This window comes from Rhinolophus ferrumequinum, chromosome 19 (genome assembly GCF_004115265.2).
Source record: "Rhinolophus ferrumequinum isolate MPI-CBG mRhiFer1 chromosome 19, mRhiFer1_v1.p, whole genome shotgun sequence".
NCBI classification, from domain to species: domain Eukaryota; kingdom Metazoa; phylum Chordata; class Mammalia; order Chiroptera; family Rhinolophidae; genus Rhinolophus; species Rhinolophus ferrumequinum.
The window spans coordinates 39,832,146-39,852,727 of NC_046302.1; the positions used below are offsets into that span (position 1 = coordinate 39,832,146).

The window sequence follows — 20,582 nt, forward strand, 5'->3', positions numbered from 1 at the left end:
TTATCAGCGATGGTGGCCGTCTTTTCTGAACCCCAAATCAGGATGTACATTTGAATATTTGAAATCAGGACTTCTCCCAACTGTCAATCTACAATTCGGTTGGGACTCTGGGGTCTCATTCTCAAATTTATGGATGGACTCATACACATCAAGACAAAATTTTTTATGATAGAAATGTTGGCCCGATCTTCAGATCCTCCAGAGACCTGCTTTTTCTTTCTAGTTTCCTCCAAAGTATCTTAGCTCCTTACAGTTCTGCTCCTGATACGTAGTGTGTGTTGGTTTTCCACACCACCGAGCAATTCTCTGATACCAGCTGTGTGTCCTCCAGTTCTCCTCCGTTCTGATACTACCTGCCTGGAGATAGCGTCAGATCCCAGGTTCAGGGCTCAGTCCTAGAAGACGGCCCCTCTCCTGCCACTCGAAAGTCCAGGTTCTCACTTGTGCTTCTGACTTACTAAAGATTGGAGGTTCCAATGATCCCTTCCTTGGGGTCAGTTAATTGACTCAAATGGCTCACGAAACTCAGGGAAACATTTTACTTACTAGATTCCTTGTTTATTATAAAAGGATACAACTCAGGAACAGCCAAATGGAAGAAATGCAAGGTGTGGGCAAGAAGGCAAGGTGTGGGGAAAGGGCAGGGAGCATCCATGCTCCCTCAGGTGTGCCCCTCTTCCCGGGTCTTCCTCACGTGTTCTCCGACCGGAAGCTCTCTGAACGCCATCCTTTGGGGATTTTGTGAAGGCTTCATTACACGGGCACGACTGATGAAGTCACTGACCGTTGGTGATTGAATCCAGTCTCCAGCCCCTCTCTTCTCTCTAGATGGAAGTCAAGAGGTAGGATGAAGTTCCAACTCTCCAATCATCTGGATTGTTCTGGCAACCAGCCCTTAGGTGCTTTCCAAAAGTCGTCTTACTAACGTAAATCCTGGCGGAAAGGTGTTTGTTATGAATATCAAGGCATCTTTATGGCTCTTAGAAATTCCATGGATTTTGGGAGCTTAGGAACCGTCAAAGGCCAAATCCATATTTCTTACTGTAAATCACAAATATCCCTGTCCTTTATTTACGTAACAGAATGTTAAGTCTGGGGCCGACATTCCCTCCCCATCTCCCAAATCCCTAACAAACAAAAGAATACTTTCCTGTGTCACCTGTGGAAGCAGATAGCTTTGTCACCTAAGCAAATGATTGAAGTGGAAGAGTGCTGGTCGCTGTTTCTTCTCCACGTGGGCTTCTCCCCGGGGCTGCTTGGGCTTCCTGAAGGCATAGTGGTTGGATTCCGAAAGCGAATGTCCCAAGGAACAGGAAGGAAGCTGCCGATGCCTTGAACACTTGGCCTGAAAACCGGCTCAGTGTCGCGTTCATACATCATTGGTCACTGAGCAGCGAGTGAGTCCAGATTCAGAGGGAAGGGACATAGACCCTGCTTGTGGGTGGGAGGATTAGCAGATTTGGGGGCCATGTTTTAAAGCACAAGAATTGGTCGCACAGAAAGGCAGCGTTCTTCTTTCTCGCAGACCTTCCCGGAGGTTCAGATTTTGTCTTCTACTTGCAGTGTTTTCTGGAGGGATGAAGAAAGCGATATCCATAAAGCCCCGTTTGTACCATTTGAACGCAGTGATAGTTAGTAAATGCTTTGTGTGAAGTCCCTTTTATATTCTAATACTTGGACAAGTGGCTTCCCCTTGTCGTGGCTCGGGGGTATGAGGGCTTCTTCGTTGAATGAGTCCCTTGCAGAATTTTGGAAGTGCTGTCCTTGGCCTCCCTGGTGGCCGTCTTCCCCATGCAGGGCCATCCACAGTTATGGGTCTTCTCAGAGCAACTCCGCTATGGCAAGAGCCTGCGCTGGCTTCTGGGGGCCTACAGAGATGAATCAGAAGACACCCCACCTTCCCCCCACACTGTGCCCCACCTTCAGGGAGCCCGGGGTCAGGGAGCCCAGGGTGTGCATGGCAGATGGAAAGCCCTGGCCTCAGTGTCCCTTTTTCTCAGGGTGTCCTCTTCCACGGGCAGAACACAATAGACGCATGTCTGCTCAGGATGCAGTGTTGACTACTTCTCTTTTCTGGGGCTCTTGATTTTAGAACGTGCCCTGGCCTAGGGGGGCACGGACCAGGGTTCCAGCGATGTCACATAACTCCCTGCTCTGTTCCCGCATCTGTAAAATAGGGAATTTGGACTAGTCCAGGGGTCAACGAAGTGCAGCCACGGAGCCAAGCCGGCCCAACACCTGTTTTCCTAAGGGACGTTTTACTGGGACACAGTCACACCTGTTGTTGCCTTTGTCTAGTTGCCGCAGAGACCTTATGGCCCACAAACCTAAAATATTTACTCTCTGGCACTTCACAGAAAGTCTGTGGACCCCTGATCTAGAATAATGGTTTTCAAACTTCATTTTAGCCTCAAACTTCCTTTTTTCAAATACCTTTAAAATTTTTATTTACCAACAAACCGATTCTTCTAACACCATGTACCGGGCAATGTGCTAAGTGCTTTCAAATTATTAACTGATTTAATCCTTATAAAAACCCTGCAAGATGGATATTATTGTTATCAACCCCATTTTAGAGAGAAAATGGAGGCAGAGGGAACAGAGAGGTGAAGTAACTTGCCTAAGGTCACACAGCTAATAGAAAGGCAAGATTCGAATTCAGCAGTCTGGCTGCAGTCACGTTCTTGCCTGCTCCTCCTGCTGCTGCTCACTAGTGGCCTGATGTGAAAATTGGGTGGATGGGTGACTAATGAGAACTGGTCTGGGGGTGGTCAGCATCTTCCCCTCATCCCCACAGCCCTCAGGGTCACATCTGACAACTTCTGGAGGCTGTCAGCTTAGCCAGTTAGTAGGGTCCTAAGCTTGTAGCGGGCACTTTAGCTTGTTTTGGTTTCCACATGAGAAATTGATCCTGGCTGTTGGCAACTGAAGCAGGCCCAGAACTGTACGTAGAGAGCACTGTTTCCTGGGAATGGGGGCTCCAGACAAGTACCATTTCCAGGTGATCATAATTATGCCAATAAAAATGAGTGCTTGCAGACCAAGGTCCACATTTCAGAACAATAACCGGAAGAAGGCATCTTTGAGTTAATTGGAATGCCCCAAACAAGTATTAAAACCTGTAAATCTTTGGAGTCAGTTCGCTGGGCCAGAGTGATTTACCTCAGAATGGAGCTCTAACATTCAGCAAGGGCCAGCTTCCCACACTCAATGCCACCTTCCCAGCTTCCTCCTGCCAGTCGTAACCCTAAATCAGCCCTGGGAGTTGAGAGATTAGTGGCAGCATTTCTTGGGGGGGTGGGAGTCGGGGGCTGCAGAAGGGCCCTTGGGGTCTTCCCTGTATGCAGATTAGCTGTCTTGACCGAGCCCCCCTTTCCCATAAAGGGGAATTATAGGGGATGAGATACAGCCTCCCCTTTCCCCTGGGCTGAAACACTCCTAGGAGTAGGGGTGGGGAGGGTGACTCATTTTTACTGCCAGTGGAAAGCTGACCTTGATCTTGGTAGTGATTTGAAGGTGACTGGGATTTGTGGGGGGTGGGGAGAAAGAGTATTCTTTTGTGTTTTGGCTGCTCTCCATAGTGGTACGTATTCAATGTAGTGATTTAAGAGGATTCCTGATTCCTCGGAGACTCCCTCCCCACTCTGGCCTGTAGTGCCTCTGCCTTGTACAGAAGGGACATTCTCTCCTGTTCTGAGGTTTTTGCCTTTTCTCCTAGATTTGTGTCCCTGCCTGTTGGGACCATCCTCCCACTTCCATCCCAAGGGTGGGCTCTTTCTAGGCGTCCCCCTCCTGCCTGGGGTCCCCGGCCCCACCTCTTCCCCCAGCCAGCAGCACACCGATTCCGACACCCACCCCCAAATGGTAAAAGACTCTTTCTGACAACCAGGGATCCCAGTTCCGCCTTGGTTGGACATTTTCGACGTTGGGGGGAAGCCTTTTACAAGACTTTGATTTCTTTTTGGATGCTTTCCAGCCACTCTTGGTTCTCCCTTGGCTTTTTCCAAATTGGGGTCTTCCTTGTTCTCAGGAGCCAGCTTTTCTGACAGGCTCCCTCCTGGTGGCCCTCTCCCTGGTCCTGCTTGTGTTAGACACGCCCAGAGGTGATTATCTGGTGTCCCAGAGGCCAGAAGGGTCCCCAGGCAAAATGGGCTTTTGTGGGAGAGGGCGGTATTTCTTCTTTTCCCAAATGCTTTGCCTGCCACCTGAGATGCAAGCAGGGGCCTTGAGGGCCTGGGGGTGAGAGTCCCCATGTGAGATGCAGGCCCTGCTGCCCTGGGGCCGTGGACACAGGTCGTTACCACCGTTCTGTAACAGTGCCGACCCCCTTCCAGGCCTCGATGGAGGTCCCCAAAGCCTGGCTCCCCTCTAGCTTGTCATAGAAGGATATTTGACCCCATTCATCTAATAATATATTAGCAGCAGCAGGTACTTGAATAAATGAAGCTGTTCCCTGTAGGGGGAAACTTTGGCAAATAGAAGCTTGGTTCTCATTGGAGATAGCTCATTAGTGTGTGCGCTTGTGTTTTTAACATCTTAAAAAATGTTATTGAAAATATGGTGTTACCAATGCATTAAAATATATTCGATGGGAAGAATCATCTATCAGTCTACCTCTTCACTTGAATACTATGTAACTTTTGCATGTTATATCCCTTCCCCCTTTAATAGGAATTGGTAGATTGGCAGTTACGTTAAATAATTTCGTATATGTAGCTTGTTTTTTATTTCTTTCAAGATCTGTTTATTGCCAGTGTCACCGCTGTTTTCCAGAGATGCCAAGCTATGCCAGTCTGCCTGTCTGTTGTATCACCACTTTCATCAGCGACACTTTTCGGCAGAGCATCTAGTTTTAATTGGTGCTTCCTGGCTGTCCAGGGCTCTTCCTTCCCTTCTCCTAACGGAAACAGCTGAGAAATCACCAGGATTGTCGTGTCCTTAAATAATACCAGCTGCCACTCGTGTGTGTCACGTTTTATGAATTTGCCAAGTGCTCTCATGCCTCATATGGCAGGTATTATTATGGCCTCTTTGCAAACATACTCAAGAGATGAACTGTCACGTAGGACTTCACAGCTGACATGGGGACCAGAGGCCACATCCTCTCTCCCTCTTGTGCTCTAACTTCACACAGGACCAGCCATAGGTACCAGGGTCGTGCCTTGTACTTTAGTTCTGTAAAATGGCGGTAATAATAGTGCCTCGTTCCTAGGGCCACTGTGAAGCTGAAGTGAGCTGTTCCATGTGCTTAGGACGGTGCTGGTTGACAATACACGTGAGCTCTTAGGAGGGGTCATAGCAGACAGCCCCTCCCCCCTCATGTGCCAGACACTGTGGGGGGCAGATAGATCACATGGCTCAGGTGCACCGTGCACACATGCAGATAAAACCTGTGCCCAGATAAGCATCATACAAGGTGGGAAGGTGGGGTCCGCGTTTGTGACTCCGTGGCCATCCGCACCGTGAGTCTCCTGGTCCAGCCTCCTGAAGTCAGACCCCCTTCTTCCCAGGGCGGGTTGACCAGGAGGCCAAGGATGGATATGAGGCCACTTACAGAGCTGCACCTTCCGTCGGGGATTTTGCTGTGCCCTGTGGGCTTTGTAACTCACAGCCAGTTTTGCCAGCCCATTGCACAGACCAAGGCTACAGTCACCGGGCATTCTGGCTCCCAGCCCTGCCTCACTCGCCTCTGTGTTACCAAGTACACACATATACACACAAAGGAATAAAGCAATCAGCAAGGGAAGTGTGTGTTGTGTGAAGGAAGGGGGAGTTCATTCATTCAGTCAGTCAGTATGTGCAGCCATATACCGAGCCCGTTCTAGGCAGCCTCGAGAAGCTTTCCTGGCACCGACAAGGACACCAGTGCGTGCTGTGAAGGAGAGGAAAGCTGTGCCAAGGCCTGGAGGGGCTGGAGGGGGGGTGGTTGCTCTGTGGTAGTAAGAGCAGAGTCCTAAAGGCAGTGGGGGTTATGTGAGAGGGTGAGAGGAACAGGGTCTGTTCGAGGAGCAGCGGGAGGTCCTGGGGGCTGGAGGGGGTAAGCAAGGGGCAGAAAGGCGGCGAGGTTGGTCACGGGCCACATCTTGTATGGACGGGGATTTGGACTCCTCTTAATGTAGGATGGCTTTGGAGGCTTTGAAGGACACGATCTGAGACTGGAGGGGCGGGGCGGGGAGGGGCTTGGGTTATTACCTGGGGAGGGGAGAAGCTCTCACTTTTGACCCTGGCACAGGGCAGGGATTTTGGAACCTCTAGTATCTCCTGCGTTTCTGGCTTATCCTGGAGCCTCTGCGTCATCCCCTGCAGGTGTGCTGCTCCCATTCGGGACATTCCAAGGATCTCGTAGGGTTCATGCAGACCAGCTGAGCTTCCGCCACAGCGGCCGGGCTGCCTCCTGTTCCTGGCTGGGAGCTTCTGGGACTCAACTCACCTCGGTGCCCCTCTCTGTGAGTGGTGGCACCTAGCAGGCCTCCCCAAAGCTGGGAAAGAACACAGAGGAGGTAAAACTCAAAACTAGGTTTCGTGACGGGCCAGCACCTGAGAGGGCGGCACTTAACAGGGGAAGGAGTTGAGATTTTCATGGCCACGGTGGGCTCCTTGTGTGTGGGCATTGCCCTCGAGGGTTGGGGGCACGGGGAGGTTGTCCAGCCACGACACAGCAGGGACTTCTTTCCCATGCTGTCGGCAGCCAGCCTATTCTGTTCAGTTCTGGAGGTGACAGCTTGGACAGCAGCCGCAGCCTCTGGGGCCAGCCTCTTCTTCAGCATTTCCCTTTGGGTAGGAATTCTGATTCTTTGCCTCAGCAGAAGGAAATGATAGCTTTGGAAAGGCTGTGGAAACCCCCCTGGGGATAGTCTGGGTAGATGATAAGAGAGGGATGTTTCTGACGGATAAATAACGCTAGAGTTAATGCCTAAAGGACAGTGCTTCCTGGGCATTCCTATTTGACTTACGGTACCCCACGGCCAGGAGCCCACCCAGCTCAAGGCCTGGCTGAGAGACCCGATTTGGAGTCTCATTCAGTCAGTACATTTTGAAAAAGTCTACGACAGATAGTCAAAGAGTTAATAGTCTCATTTATTCAACAAACTTATTCAGCAGATATTTTTGAGCAGCAGCTATGTACCAGGCTTTTTTTCTGGGAGCTGGTAATACAGCAAGTGAAGAAAACAGACAAATTCTTGTCCTGGATGGCTAGTCTTAGAACAAGAGGACATCTTTAAAGAAAGACCTGTGGTTCTTTAAATAATAAATCTTGGAGTTCGTGTAGACCTTGGTTTCAGGATCACGAGCTTGGTGAAGAGAGGCAGGGATGCTGGGGGTAGTTGGGAATGTCCAGGGACAGAGGGAAGTAGAAACAGTGTCACCGGAGGCCAAACAGGGTGGGCGTCCAGCACTCTTGCAATGGGGCAGAAGTCAGGGAAGAATGAGATTCTGTTTACAAAGTTGAGCTTGTAAATAGCTATTTTTGAACATGTTTATATTGCGGAGGTAACCATGTACGACTGGTTTTCTGACAGACCAATGAATGCTATTGAGTATTTTCCTTGTGCCTGGATGCACGAGATGGTGGGAAATTATGCTCCCTGCCCCAGGGACTAACATGGTTAAGCAGTTGGCAAACAAAATAAAGGTAGGCCTGTTCAGAGCCACCTCGTGTGGCTGGGCCTAAGAGAACTGTGGAAAGAACTCAGAGCAGTCACAGAAGGCTTCCTGGAGGAGGTGGCTCCTATGCCAGTCAGAAAGAAGTGGGGAAGTGTTCTCAGTGAGGTAGTAACATGTGAGCATGGCTTGTGTCCATCAGGTAGCGTGACTGGTCTTTCACAATGGAGTTGGAGATGGGGGTGAGAGGTTAGAAGGATGGGTGGGGCTAGGGTGCGGGTCCAGTGCAGGTCAGTGGAGGCTTACGTGATCCCCACCTGGGATCCACTGAAGGTTTTGCAGCCGAGGAGTAGCCTGGTAGTGGTGGTGTTTTTGAGTGTTTAGGGTGTCAATGAGGGTGGGAGGGAGCTGGGAGCAGATGATTGTGATTCTAGGAAACTGGGGTCCTGCCCAACAACTCACGGGGTCACAAATAAACTCTTTCTGAGCCTCAGTTTACCTCATCTGTAAAATGAAAATAAGATTTCTAATCTTGGCTATTTCACAGATCTGTTGTGAGTCTTAACTTTAAGAATATATGTGATAACACTTTTTTTTTTTTTCAGAAAAAAACGGTAAAATGTTAATTCAAGAAAAATATGCAGGCTGTTGGTGTCAGGATCCCCTTCTCACTTTGGTTTCCTGTACCTAGGAGACAGCAAGAAGTGAGAGAGAAATTTTTTTTCCTGGGTAAACAACATCCTCTGCACAGCACAACCAAGGAGGGGGAAAGTGAGCTCACGAAACATCCTGCCCACCATTTGCATTTAATCCTCCCACCATCCCATCCCCCGAGGAAGGGAAGCTGAGGGGACCCTGAGCCAGGAGCTGCAGGCCCCCCACCCAGTCACACAGCTCCTGTGGGCATTGACCAGCTCCCCCCTCTGTTATTACTCTGCTTGCCCATAACAAAGTGCCACAGACTGGGGGGCTTACACAACAGAGATTCATTTTCTCACAGTTCTGGAGGCTGGAAGTCCAAGATCCACGAGTCTGCAGGTTTGGTTTCTCCTGAGGCCTCTCCCTTTGACCTGTTGATGGCTGTCTTCTCCCTCTGTCCTCACATGGTCTTTCCTCTGTGCGTGTGTGTCCTAATCTCTTCTCATAAGGAGGCCAGTCCTAGTGGATTAGGCGCCACCCATATGACCTCATTTTACTGTAAGCACCTCTTTAATGGCACTATCTCTGAATACTGTCGCATTCTGAGGTATGGGGTGGAGGTGGGTTAGGACTTCAGCTTATGAGTTGGGTAGGGGAGTGCACAGTTAACCCCTAACATGTTCTTTCAGAATTTCCAGAATATGCACAGTTTTGAGTGCAAAGGCCCTTTCCGGGAGGAAGATGGAAGTGAGGATTGTAAAATGTCTGGGAGCTGTCACAGACTCGCATCGGGGGAGGTGGCCACCGTTGAGAGATATGACAAGGCGAACGAGGACGAGTGAATGACTTAGTGCACTCACCCAACTTGAACTAGATTCACTTAAGTGGAAGCTTCTTAAACAAATAAAAATAATCCCTGAACTTCAAAAAAGTTCAATTAACTTGCCCCATAAAATATTTCATAACAGGTATCCTTTAAATACCCAAGCTCACTAGTATCCTTAAAAAGTGATTTGATTTAACACCATGTGATTAAAGTACTACCTTTTCAGAGCCTAGCCATTAAAAGCAGGACAGACAGCCTGTAATTAAAATTTTGCTGACCCTTTCTCCTCTCAAGATCAGTTCAGTTCACAGCAGTTGACAATTAAAGCAGCCGAGGCACCTGTGGGTCTCCAGCGCCTTCTGCTCTGGCAAATGTGCTCCTGGATCTGACTGGTCTTGGTGGAGGGCAGCACTGACCTTGGCTCCTGCCCGGGCCTGGGGCATCTTTCCTGCTATCCTAGGAGCCAGCATTGGATCTATGCCGGCAGCAACCCACCCTAGTCCCACTTGACCTGCAGTATCACTTGGGGCAGTGATATTGGTCCCTTGTCAGTTTAGAGGACGAGGAGGCATAGACAAACAAATATTGAGTGTTCAGATCTCATGTTAGTGATTTCCACCTGCAAGCGTTTTACTCTTAGCAGAGCTGCAAACGTGGCCAAGTTGACTGACTAACTTCCGGTCCTCCCGGAAGTGGAGCACATTGCCCGGAACCAGCGGAGGAAGTGAGATCAGAAAGAGGCCCTTACCCACCCCCTAAGAGGGGAGAGCAAGTCTAACTAGGAAAAACACGTGTGATTGATCCAGTTGCAGGGAAGCATGTCATCCTTCTGAGTGTAAAAGCCAGGAATTATTGGGAGGAAGAACACTTGTCATGTAGGGCAGAGGAAACTCGAGTTTAATAAAGCCATTTGCTGCTTGGGTGTTAGATTCTGAGTCCTGTCCTTCTGTCGTCAATATTAAGAAACTGCGTTGTGTACTGAGAGCCTTCAAGTGCGCTTCTAGAAAATCCCTACCCTGAGGGGATGCACAGACCAGTGGAGGAGACTCCTTCTCACACAGAATGAAAGGAGAAGCCCAGAGCATTATGGGAGTCCCCGGAGGGGCCCTGGTCCAGCCTAGGGAGTCAGGGAAGGCTCCTGGAGGAAGTGTGGAGTAAGTTGAGAGTTGAATCAACTCTGACCAAGAGGTAGGGAGAGGAGTGTTTAAGGCAGAAGAAACATTATTTGCAAAAATCTAGTGTGCATGGGTGGGGGTGATTTAGGAACTTTTAAGGACATAGACTGAGGCAAGTGGAGGGAGATGGGGAATGGGCCTGGAAAGTTGAGCAGGGGCCAGACTCTGAGGACCACCCAGGTAGAGCTGAGTAAGCCAGACCCCGTCCCAGGATTTTGAGGTGCACTTTGGGGTAAGAGACCCTACAATGGGCACCTTGGGCTAGAGGGACCACCGTGCTGGGTGGACACAGCCTACCCCTTAGCCACACCCCTTCCGCTATACGTGGTGCTCTGAGGGCTTATTCAGATCCCTCACTGGCATCCAGGCAGGAGAATTTGTCCTTTGACTCCGCTGGGAGGCTTGAATGGCCTTCTTGCCCTGCACACCAAGCTGCCTGGTTATTTTCTGGGCTGTGGCTGCCTCTGTGCTCCTTCATGCCAGTGCAGATCTCTTCAGAGCCTGCAGGCCTTTGCTGTTTAGGGTATATAAGCCAACTCGGGGGTACCAACCCATGTGTATTGGTTAATGACAGAGATCAGAAATAACCAGGGTTATTTAAGATAGAGATTATTTTTATCTCTCATTAAAGAGTTCTGGGGGTAGGCTGGCCGGAACTGGTATGCTGGTTCCATGGGACCTAGTCCACTTCTATCTTTTTGCTCCACCATCTTCTGCATGTGGCCACTTTACTCAATGTTACTTCCAGGTCACCTCATGGCCCAAAGTGGTTGCTGGAGTACCAGCTGTCACACCCTCATTCTAGGCAAGAACAAGGAGGAACTGGGATCAGTTTTTATTGGTTATCCCCATCTGCAAGGGAGGCTGGGAAGTGTAGTTTTTCAGCTGAGCATATTATCCAAGGTTTGGTTCATAAGGAAGAATGGGAGAATGGATATGGAGTAGGCGACTAACAGCCTCTGCCATGGCATATTATAAGAGCGAACCAAGGAGGGCCAGCAGCTCCCTGAGAGCCTGGTGCCATATTCCATCTCTTTATCTGCAGCGCTCAGCACCGTGTGGCATCTAGGAGGTGCTGCTGAAGGGGCGGATGAATGAGACAGTGACATACATGGGGAAACTCCAATTCTGATTGGCCAGGTGACCAAACATATTGTATTCGGATGCGCCTCCAAGAAGAGCAGGACTGTGCATGAGCTGGGGGCCCTACTTCTTACTTAGGCAAGTCATTTACTTACCTCCTTTGAGCCTCAGTTTCTCCCTCTTCAGAAAGGGAACAGTCCTGTCCCTGCGGATTTGAGGCAAGGATCAAGTGAGATAATAGACTATACATAATTGTCTAAAGGTGAATTGCTGGTGGTTATATGTAGCTTGTTTAGCTTCTCAGACTGCCCCCCCACCCCCACCCCCGAATAAAGTCTAGAAGATTAGATTACTTTTCTGAGCTCAATTATATATGCTGACGTACCCTCTCATGGTCTCCACTCCACCCACCCAGGCCGCAGGAATCATAATATCCCCTTGTGTTTCCAGGCATCTTTCTTCTGAAGCACTCACAGCTCTCATTATCTCTAGACCAGCTAATATTCCAAGATACAGGGAAGAGCCAGAGTTGTTATTTCCATCTGGAAAATGGGCACGTGACTCACCCAGGGTCAGAGCTGCAACTAAAATGGGGTCTTCTGACTCCACGCCCAGAACTCTTTCTCATACAATGGTAGTTACATACCTTTTGTTTGAAAGCAGAGGATACAACTCTTCAACAGAATACGTCATCAGAGGCTCAGGGCACAAAACAGGAACAGGAAGCCACTGGTGGCCCCGCCCCACAAGCCACGTCCCTGGAAACTGCCCCTAACTCTCCCCGGGGTCCCAAATGGGCTGGTCTTGGTCCTTTAGGAAGCATCCACTTCACCAGCTGTGCAGTGCTCCCCGGGTTTTGAGTGGTCTGGGTGGACACAGGAGGTAGAAGCCCAGCTCTCCCCTTAGTCGGGGATACAAGGATGTGGCAGCAACAAATATTATTGCATTTTGGCTTGGCTCTGCGCTGGGGTGGAGACGCACACAGTCCAACCCCACCTCCCAGCCCCGCACAGACTCCCCACCCACTCGCCCAGCGCTTTACGCCAGGTGCTTTCCTGCTTGAAAGGATTAGAAATGGTGCTGTATAACCACATACCCCAAATACCAGTGATGATAACTTATTATCCATTTTTCCTTTTATATTTTTGAATGCTTCCTCACTATTTGTTTTTTTGCCAAGCTTCCTAACTTTTTAATGACTCTGCCCCTGGGTCCTCATCCTGCCTTCTCTGTGGTCCATGTTCATTGTGTAATAGGAGTTTAATTTTGAAAATGTGTTTGAAGAGACAATATACATGTACGGAGTTAAAAAATAAATTGAATACAAAGTCAAAAAGATACCTCCTGGAAACAGCCCAAATGTCCATCAATCACTGAATGGATAAACAAAATGTGGTGTATCTACATAATAGAATGATTTTCAGCCATCAAAAGGAATGAAGTACTGATACATGCTACAATTTGGATGACCCCTGAAACATGCTAAGTGAAAGAAGCCAGACACAAAAGTCTTGTATGATTCCATTTCTATGAAAGATCCAGAACAGGTGAATCCAGAGAGACAGATGAAGGTTGGTGGTTCTCAGGGACAGGGAGGCCGGGGGAATAGGGAGTGATTACTTACTGAGCACAGGGTTTTCTTTGGTGTGATGAAAATGTTCTGGAACTAGATCGAGGTGGTGGTTACACAACAGTGTGAATATACTAAATGCCGCTAAACGGTACACTTTAAAATGCCTGAAATGGTTACTTTCAGGTTACATAAATTTCACCTCAATAATTTAAAAGAGAAAAAAAAGATGATTGGTGAAGTATGGAAGGGGAGTTTTCACTCTGTCCCCAACCACCCTCTTCTTTCCTGCCCACTTTTAACAAACGTTTTATTAGTAAAAATTCCAAAAGATGTGATGGTAGACAGAACGATACCAGGAACCACTGTGTACCCACGTCCCAGCTCCTCGGCTCTCATCTCACAGCCAAGGTTGGTTCTTTTCTGCCGTCCGTTTCCCTGTTCGTGGATTATTTGAAGCAAGTCCCAGACACCATGTGTTTTCACTCATAAATAGTTCCGTATGTATGTGTAGAAGAGAAGAACTCTTCTTTAAAAACATAATCCCAGTAGGTAGCACTTTTGCTTACACTTTGTTTCTCCTTTCAGATTTCTTCATGCACTAAAAGACTGCGTTCTCATTTCCCCCTCTCTCACATCAAAGGGGTGCTCCTGAAAATGCTGTTCCATACCTTTTGCTCCTCTCACCTGACAGAATATTCTGTTGCTCTGTTCTATGTCAGCGCATAGTGAGCCTCCTTTTTCCATAAGTGTATTATAGTCCAGCATATGGTTATATACTAGTTTATTCACCCATCCCCTATTTCTAGACATTTGGGAAGTTTCCAGCCTTTTGCTTCCTTTCGGCTGAGCTGGACGAGGCAGACTGTGGGGTCAAAGGTGAATCCTGTTCAGTTCCTGGCCTCGAGGAGTCTGGATTGGGCAGGTTCTCCAGAGAAACAAAACCGAGAGAGAGAGAGAGTGAGCGAGAGAGAGAGAGAGAGAGAGAGACAGAGACAGAGACAGAGAGACAGAGAGATTGGGAATCAGTTCTCCAGGGATCCTCTCTTCTCGCTGTGGTTAGCTTGGGCTTCCTTCAGCATGGTGGTCTTGGTGTAGTTGACCTTATTTCAAAGGAGTTGGCTTTCCTCAGAACACAAGAACAAAAGCTGCCAGGCTGTCTTCACACTTAGACCTGGAACGGGCATAATGTCACTTCTGCTGTACTTCTGAACATCCAGTCACAAACTGGGACAGGTGGACATTACCCCATCCCCGTAGGGAATGTGGTAGAATATCCAGATACTCCATAAATAATAGCTGTCTTATTAGAAGGGCACTATACTGGCTGACACCCAGCTCTTGAGGTAACTTCCTGTGTGACCTAGCCTGAGGTTCACTCCCTCTCTGAATCTCTGAACTGGGGATCATAGCAGTACCTCCAAGGGACTGCCTGCCTCACGGAGCTGCTGCCAGGTCCAAATGAGATGACAGTAATAGCGATGAAAGGGGTTGGCAACTGGGTGCTGCAGGGCTTTTGGAACCTCCCTCCCTGGAGCCCTCACCCCCAGACACAGCTGCCAGGACTCCTGGGGGCAGGATCTGGGGGCGCAGAAGGAAGGTCCCAGCTCCTCCTCCTGAGGTGTCTACACAGGCCCCCGGTTGTGTCTGTGAGGCATGAGTGTTCACACTAACTTGCTGAGTGTTCAGTGGCCACCGGGAACTTTGCACCTTTTTACATCTTTCCTCTCGTACCCTCTTAGCAATTCTTTTAGCCAAGTGACACTTTTGCCCCTTTGGCAGATGTCCCCATGGTGACATGGCTGAGTAACAGCCAGAACTCCAGCTTGGGCCCGCCAGGCACCAAACTCCGTGCCCTTTACCCACAAAGTTGGCTGAGGAGAGAGACTCTTGGCAAAACACCAAAATTTTCCTTACTGTGAACACTGTCGACTTTAATTAGATTAATTTTCACTTTTCTTTTGCCTTCAGGGTGGGGTTCACAGTGATCCAGTGGGATTACAGCAATGCACTGCGAGTAGAACTGAGAGTTCTGGGGTGAGAACCTCCAACCCAGCAAGCAGTCGGCAGCACGTGGGATTTATCCCTGTGCCCCCCTGAGATGGCCCCTTCACCCCCCGGGACAAGGCTGGTGCATGGAGGCCCAGCCTCGGTCTGGCTCTACTCTCTGTCCCTGGGTATAGGACTATCACAAATGCTCCCTGCCCAGATTTTTGCATTTTTTAGAGAGGCTATTTTATTGCATTTTCAAAATGCGAATGCAGTTTTAGAAAGGCTGCTTTGTGCACATGTCTGCTCTGGGTTGTGACCCCAGCCCCACGCCGTGGTTATCTGCAGTAACCAACGACAGCACCCACTCAGCTCGTCTTCTCTTTCCAGGGTAAACTCATCAGGGCTTTGCCTTGATTAAGTCCTCAGCAAATGAGAGTGCTTCCTTTGCCCAATCCTAGTCTTGCTGTTTCTCCTTGGGGAGCCAACAGCAAACATTTGTGGAGGGCCGAGGGCATGTCGGGTAGGCCCTGAGCTGGAGAAGCTGTGCCTTGTGGAACAATCAGCCTCAGAGGGAACTCAGTGAAGGACAACCGGGCTTGTGGGTTGTCCCTCCCTGACCTTGACCAGCGGTGCCCACGCCACACAGGGCACCCAGGTCTGCCTGCTTGCCCTGCTGGGAGAGCGTGCTGAGGGCTGGGCCTGTCTTCTGGCAGCTGTGAGTGTGTGGTCACTCCTGCCCAGGCTGCCCAGGGCAGCGCTGACCTTTGGAAGAGCAAACATGTGGCCTTTGGGACCTCGCCAGGCCAGGGCAGAAGCCCTTAATGCTGCGTGGTGTTTTCCCTTCGCTTCTGGCCTGGCCATTTTTACTGGGAAACCAAAAAGACAAGCATTTGGAGTCGTTGGGGGGGGGCCGGGCCCCTGGTACCTTACTGCCCTTTCCCGAGGGAGGCCTCTGTGGATCTGAGGACCTTTACCTGTGTCCCTTCCCTCCCCATCTCACTGGCGTCCTCATGGGGCCTCACTCGCCACTCCTCTCACTTTCCAAGTCCCCGTTCTGTGTGGTTCTCTACATCAGCCAACACGGACACCAAAATAAGTGGGCAAAAAGCTACCTCTTCTGTTCCAGAATCACTGCTCCAGCTGAGGCGTAACCGTTTAAGTGCTGACGCTAAGTCTCCAGTAAAACCCAATGAAACCTGGTCCCATGGAGGCCAAGTACAGAATTTGTATGTGACACAAAGAAAGAAAACAAAAAAGAAAAGGACATCGGTAGGATTTGCTTTGCTCAAATGCACCTTTTAAAACCCTTTCATTTAGACTCGACTTCCCTATTCTACGTACTTCATAAGCTTGGGGTTGGCTCTGGCAGGGTTTGTCTTTGGTGTGGTTGTGTTTTCTGGCTTTCTCCAGGGAGGGGATAATATTCTAAAAGGTTGAAATGGCTAATTCTTCTTAAAACCTTGGGAGCGGCTTATGTGGAAGGTGTGATCGTAGAGCATGTTTTGTTGCAGGCCACAATAGCGCATGTGCGTACAGAGCCTCCAGGAGAATGTTTGAGGGGGATACTGAGCATAAAACATTGTACCTGCTCCGAGAATGCCACCAAAGGGCGGCTCTGATGAGACGGAGGCCTGTGAGGTATAGGTCGGAGGTCACAGGTAGGCACAGCGCCAGTTCCCTCTCCTGGCCCCTGTTCCCCTACACTGACCCAAGAGGAGATGGTGTGTCTGCCCAGGGTCCTCGTGTCCTGGTGTGATACTGAGCAGGACAGTATGGCTTGGGGGACTCAGACTGACTCTCGGGGAGCTTGAGCTTAGAGATGTGGGGAGAAAACCACAACCAGAAATTATGACTCTAGAAAAATGCTGCCTCGTCCACCTGAGGCAGAGAGTTTGGATAAAATGGAATCTGATATGTGTCCCTGCCTCAGGACCAGGGAACGGTGACAGAATTCCAGTTTTTGAGGAAGATGGTGCCAAAAGCCACATCTGGAATAAACAGTCTTGTAGAGGTCCAACTTCATTCTTTGTGTGTGTGTGTGGCGGGGGGAATATTGGAGAACAGTGTGTTTTTCCAGGACCCATCAGCTCCAAGTCAAGTTGTTGTTTTCAGTGTAGTTGTGAAGGGTGCAGCTCACTGGCCCATGTGGGAATTGAACTGGAGACCTTGGTGTTATGAGTGCTGCCCTCTAACCAACTGGGCCGATAGGCTGCCCTCCAACTTCATTGTTTTGTATGTAGATATCCAGTTGTCTCAGCACTACTTGTTGAAAAGACTGTTCTTCCCCATCGAATTGTCTTCTCCTTCTCCTTCTCCTTCTCCTTCTCCTTCTTCTCCTTCTCCTTCTTTTATCATGCCTCGTTCCTACTCAAAAATAACTATTGGCTCTTTCTTCCCACCCCTCACCGTCTCTGTCCAGCTTTTCTCTCTCTCTAGCGATCTCTCTCACACACACACACTCTCACGCGTGTGCACGCCAACCTCCCCTGAAGTAATGGGCATCTCTGCTTGAGGGAGGCCTCCATGCAGCCGAGGGCCTTGTCCCTAACTCCCAGGACTCCTTTTCAGAAGGATCTCTGCTTACTTGGGCCTCTTTATGTGTTTATTTGTCTCCCTAGATGGGTATATTCATTCAGCTCCTTCAGGGGAAGGGCTTGAAGGAAGAGCTGCATGTGACTGCAAAACCCTACCCTGACACGTTAGCTTTTCACACCTGTATCTCTGGCTCCCAAGCCAGAGGTAAGCTTTCCCAGGCGTGACCTTGGGGCCCCTCATCCTTTTAAATAATATTAAGTGATTGAATAATTAAATGGAGGCTTCTGCAAGGCTTCTGGATGACAAATGGCTTACGAAAGTAGTAGTCCATCCATCCATTAGTCCACCCATCCATTCATCCATCCACCTGTCCATCTGTCTCTTCATCCATCTCCCGAGAAAGAAAAGGTCTGCTTGCTTAGCTCTGTCTGCTGGCTGGGTCAGAGTTGTGCTATAGGTTTGTATTGTTATAAGGTCTTATGTATCCCATCATCCAAAGGGCAGCCAATTTAACAGAAAGCCAGAATCTGAAATTACCCTGACAGTTGTCCCTGGCCGAACGCTTGCTGAGGGGCCCTTGTGGTATGTGTCGGGGAGGGGCGTGAGGGGTGGGGGGGTGTCTCCTCAGGATGCCAATGACACATCTCCAACCTGGTAAGCAAGAGTTAAAGCAGAGAGACAGGGTGCTCAGGGGCCCCCTCCCTCCACTCCAGGGATACTTCTGTCTAAATGGTGATTTTTGCTCGTTAGAATTTAGTGCCACAGGATGGAGACGGAGGCTGCTGAGAAATTCTCACTCTCGCGTGCCTTTTGCAGACCACTGGCCTTCAGCAATAACATTCTTGGGACCTGTAGTTCATCTCACCTTATATCAGCTACCTTCTGTGTGTCCTGAAATTGGGCCCAATCTGAAAAATTGGCCCTCCTGACCTTTTGGTGGAAGCAACTCCCTGCTGTTTGGAAAATTGAGTTTTTGACCTTGACCCACCCACCTTTTGGGGACACTCTGACTGGCTTTGATTCCAGGGAAGAGGGCATGGTTTGCCTGAAACAGCCCTCTTTCTGGGTACTCAGGGCCTGTCTGCCCCGGGTGCGAGGCTGCTTCTCCCATCGCGGTGACTTCTTAAGGTTTCTGCTGTCCTGCCCCACCGGCTAGTCTCTGTCCACCCCTTCCTGACCCTGAATCATAGGTCTGGCCTAAACATCAGTGGTCCCCTGGAGGCCCTCAGCAGTACGTAGATTCCTGGGGAAATTGGATAGCAACTAACCCTCTTGCTGAAAGCATCAGAGCCTCGCTCTTCTAAGACACCCTTTTGTATTGTTCCAGAAACGAGATCCTTCTGCAGTCCTGCCGTAATGCTGACTTCTTTTCATTAACCGATGAGGTGCGTCACGTTGCCATGTCACTATCCTTTCCCTCTTCAGCATCATGCCAACTCTCTAATATTTATTTTTATGAATTTCCCATGTCACAGGGAGAGAAGGTGGAATGGCAATACTCTGTTTTCACAAATGCCGCAGCTGGTCCCTGAATCTTGATTTTTTGTAAAAATCCAGAGATCTACTACATTTTAGTATGAATTATGTAACATACCAGCCCTGTGTCCGAAATTACACTTAACTTCCGGTATGTTGAAAAATAATTCTTGCCACCACCTTAGGTTTGGGGGCTTTCGTTTGGCCCTGCCCCCCTCTCATGTCCATGTTCCAAGAAGTTTTCTTCCCATTTCTTTTCTTTTCTGCTGCCCGTGCCCGGGTTGAATCTGAAGGTTCTCCTCTCTTCACTGGGTTCCTGCAGACTTTCCGGCGTCTCTCTGCCCACTGGCACTTACTCGGAGAGAAGCAGGCCAGAGGAAAGAAGAGGACGGCCAGACGAGGGAATGCTTTTTCTGTTGGCAAAAACGGAACAGAGCACATGGCTGTTTTGCTCGCTGGGGTCAGGCAGCCAGTGACGGATTCACCTCATTTCTTTCTTGTTGCTTGCGGAGGACTTAAAAGGAAGAGCACATATCCGTCCTGCAAGTGTTCACTGAGCCCTAGATATGTACCTGGTTCCAGAAAGATGTTCTCCCCTGTCACGGGGAGGAAAGATAACAGACAGAAAGAGGTTTAAGGCTCCATGCAGGGAAAGGTATGACTGAGTGGCAGAGGAAATAAGTGCTGGAGACTCTTAGGGAAATCAGAGCTCAGGGTGGGCCAGAGCAGAGAAGGCCTTTTGTCCGAGGTGGGTACAGCAGCCCTGTAGGGTGGGGGGTTTTGGAGTTGGGTGGAGAGGACCCTTTTAGGAGAGAAAAGATATCACTGTTCTTCTCCTGGGAGACCTCCTGTGTGACTTGGCATCTGAGGGGCGTGAAGAGAAAGGTGCCAGAATAAAGCATGGAGGCGGGGCTGGGGTGTGCGGAGTGGGGCCCCTCTGAGGGTGAGGTAGAGTCTGCACCCTCTGCCCACCGGGGAACCATGATAAGACTTTACAAAGATAAACTGACAGCTTCGTGAGGCTGTTTGGGGACCAGTCCTGGGACCCCGGGGCAGAGGCTTGGAGAGAACAGGGAGGCCTATCAGGAGCTGGCCTTGGTGGTCCAGACAGCAGGCGCAGGGTGGTGATGGCAACCAGATGGCGTGAAGACAGCACTAGGAGCGAAGAGAAAGGGATGAGATTAAAAGACCTTTGGGGGAAGACTCCTCAGGGCCTGATACCTGGCGTTGAGAGATTAAGGCAGAGCCAGAGGCGTGGCGTTGACTCTGTGCAGTCCACGGGGGCCTCCACAGACAAAGCCTCCCGCCGCGTCTGCCTCAGTGTCTCCTCTGTGCCAACGGGCTTCTGAGGCACACTGGGTCACGCTGACCTGCCTGCCGTGTGCTGCGTGCTTCTCAGCCAGGGACAGTCTGTTTACCTCATGGCCTCCCAGCGAGCACGTCCGTGAACACTAGCAGTGGTAGTGATGGTGGGGTGGGAGGACGAGTACTAGTGATGGTAACAATGTGCTCGTTTGAAGGACGACTGTTAGTGGTGGTAAGAACGTGATCATTTGGAGTACCAGTGCTGATGGTGGTAACAATATGAGCATTGGAGTACTAGTACTGCCAGTGGTAATAATATGATCCTTTGGAGTACCAGTACTAGTACAAATACCAGTATGGCTCATACTCGTATAGCAAC

The 20,582-nt window shown here is 49.7% G+C and overlaps 1 protein-coding gene across 5 annotated transcripts in view; it reads left to right on the forward strand.

The window, feature by feature from the left end:
- The window catches only part of CTIF (cap binding complex dependent translation initiation factor), a 262,257-nt gene that overhangs the window by 15,220 nt on the left and 226,455 nt on the right, over positions 1-20,582 (forward strand). Inside the window, exon 1 of one of the 5 annotated variants that reach the window (XM_033087336.1) lies at positions 6,351-6,500. The exons of the other annotated variants lie outside the window; for them this stretch is intronic. The gene's annotated coding sequence lies outside the window, so the exon portion shown is untranslated. Of the gene's footprint in view, positions 1-6,350; positions 6,501-20,582 lie in introns of those variants that run through there. 5 annotated transcript variants of the gene reach the window in all.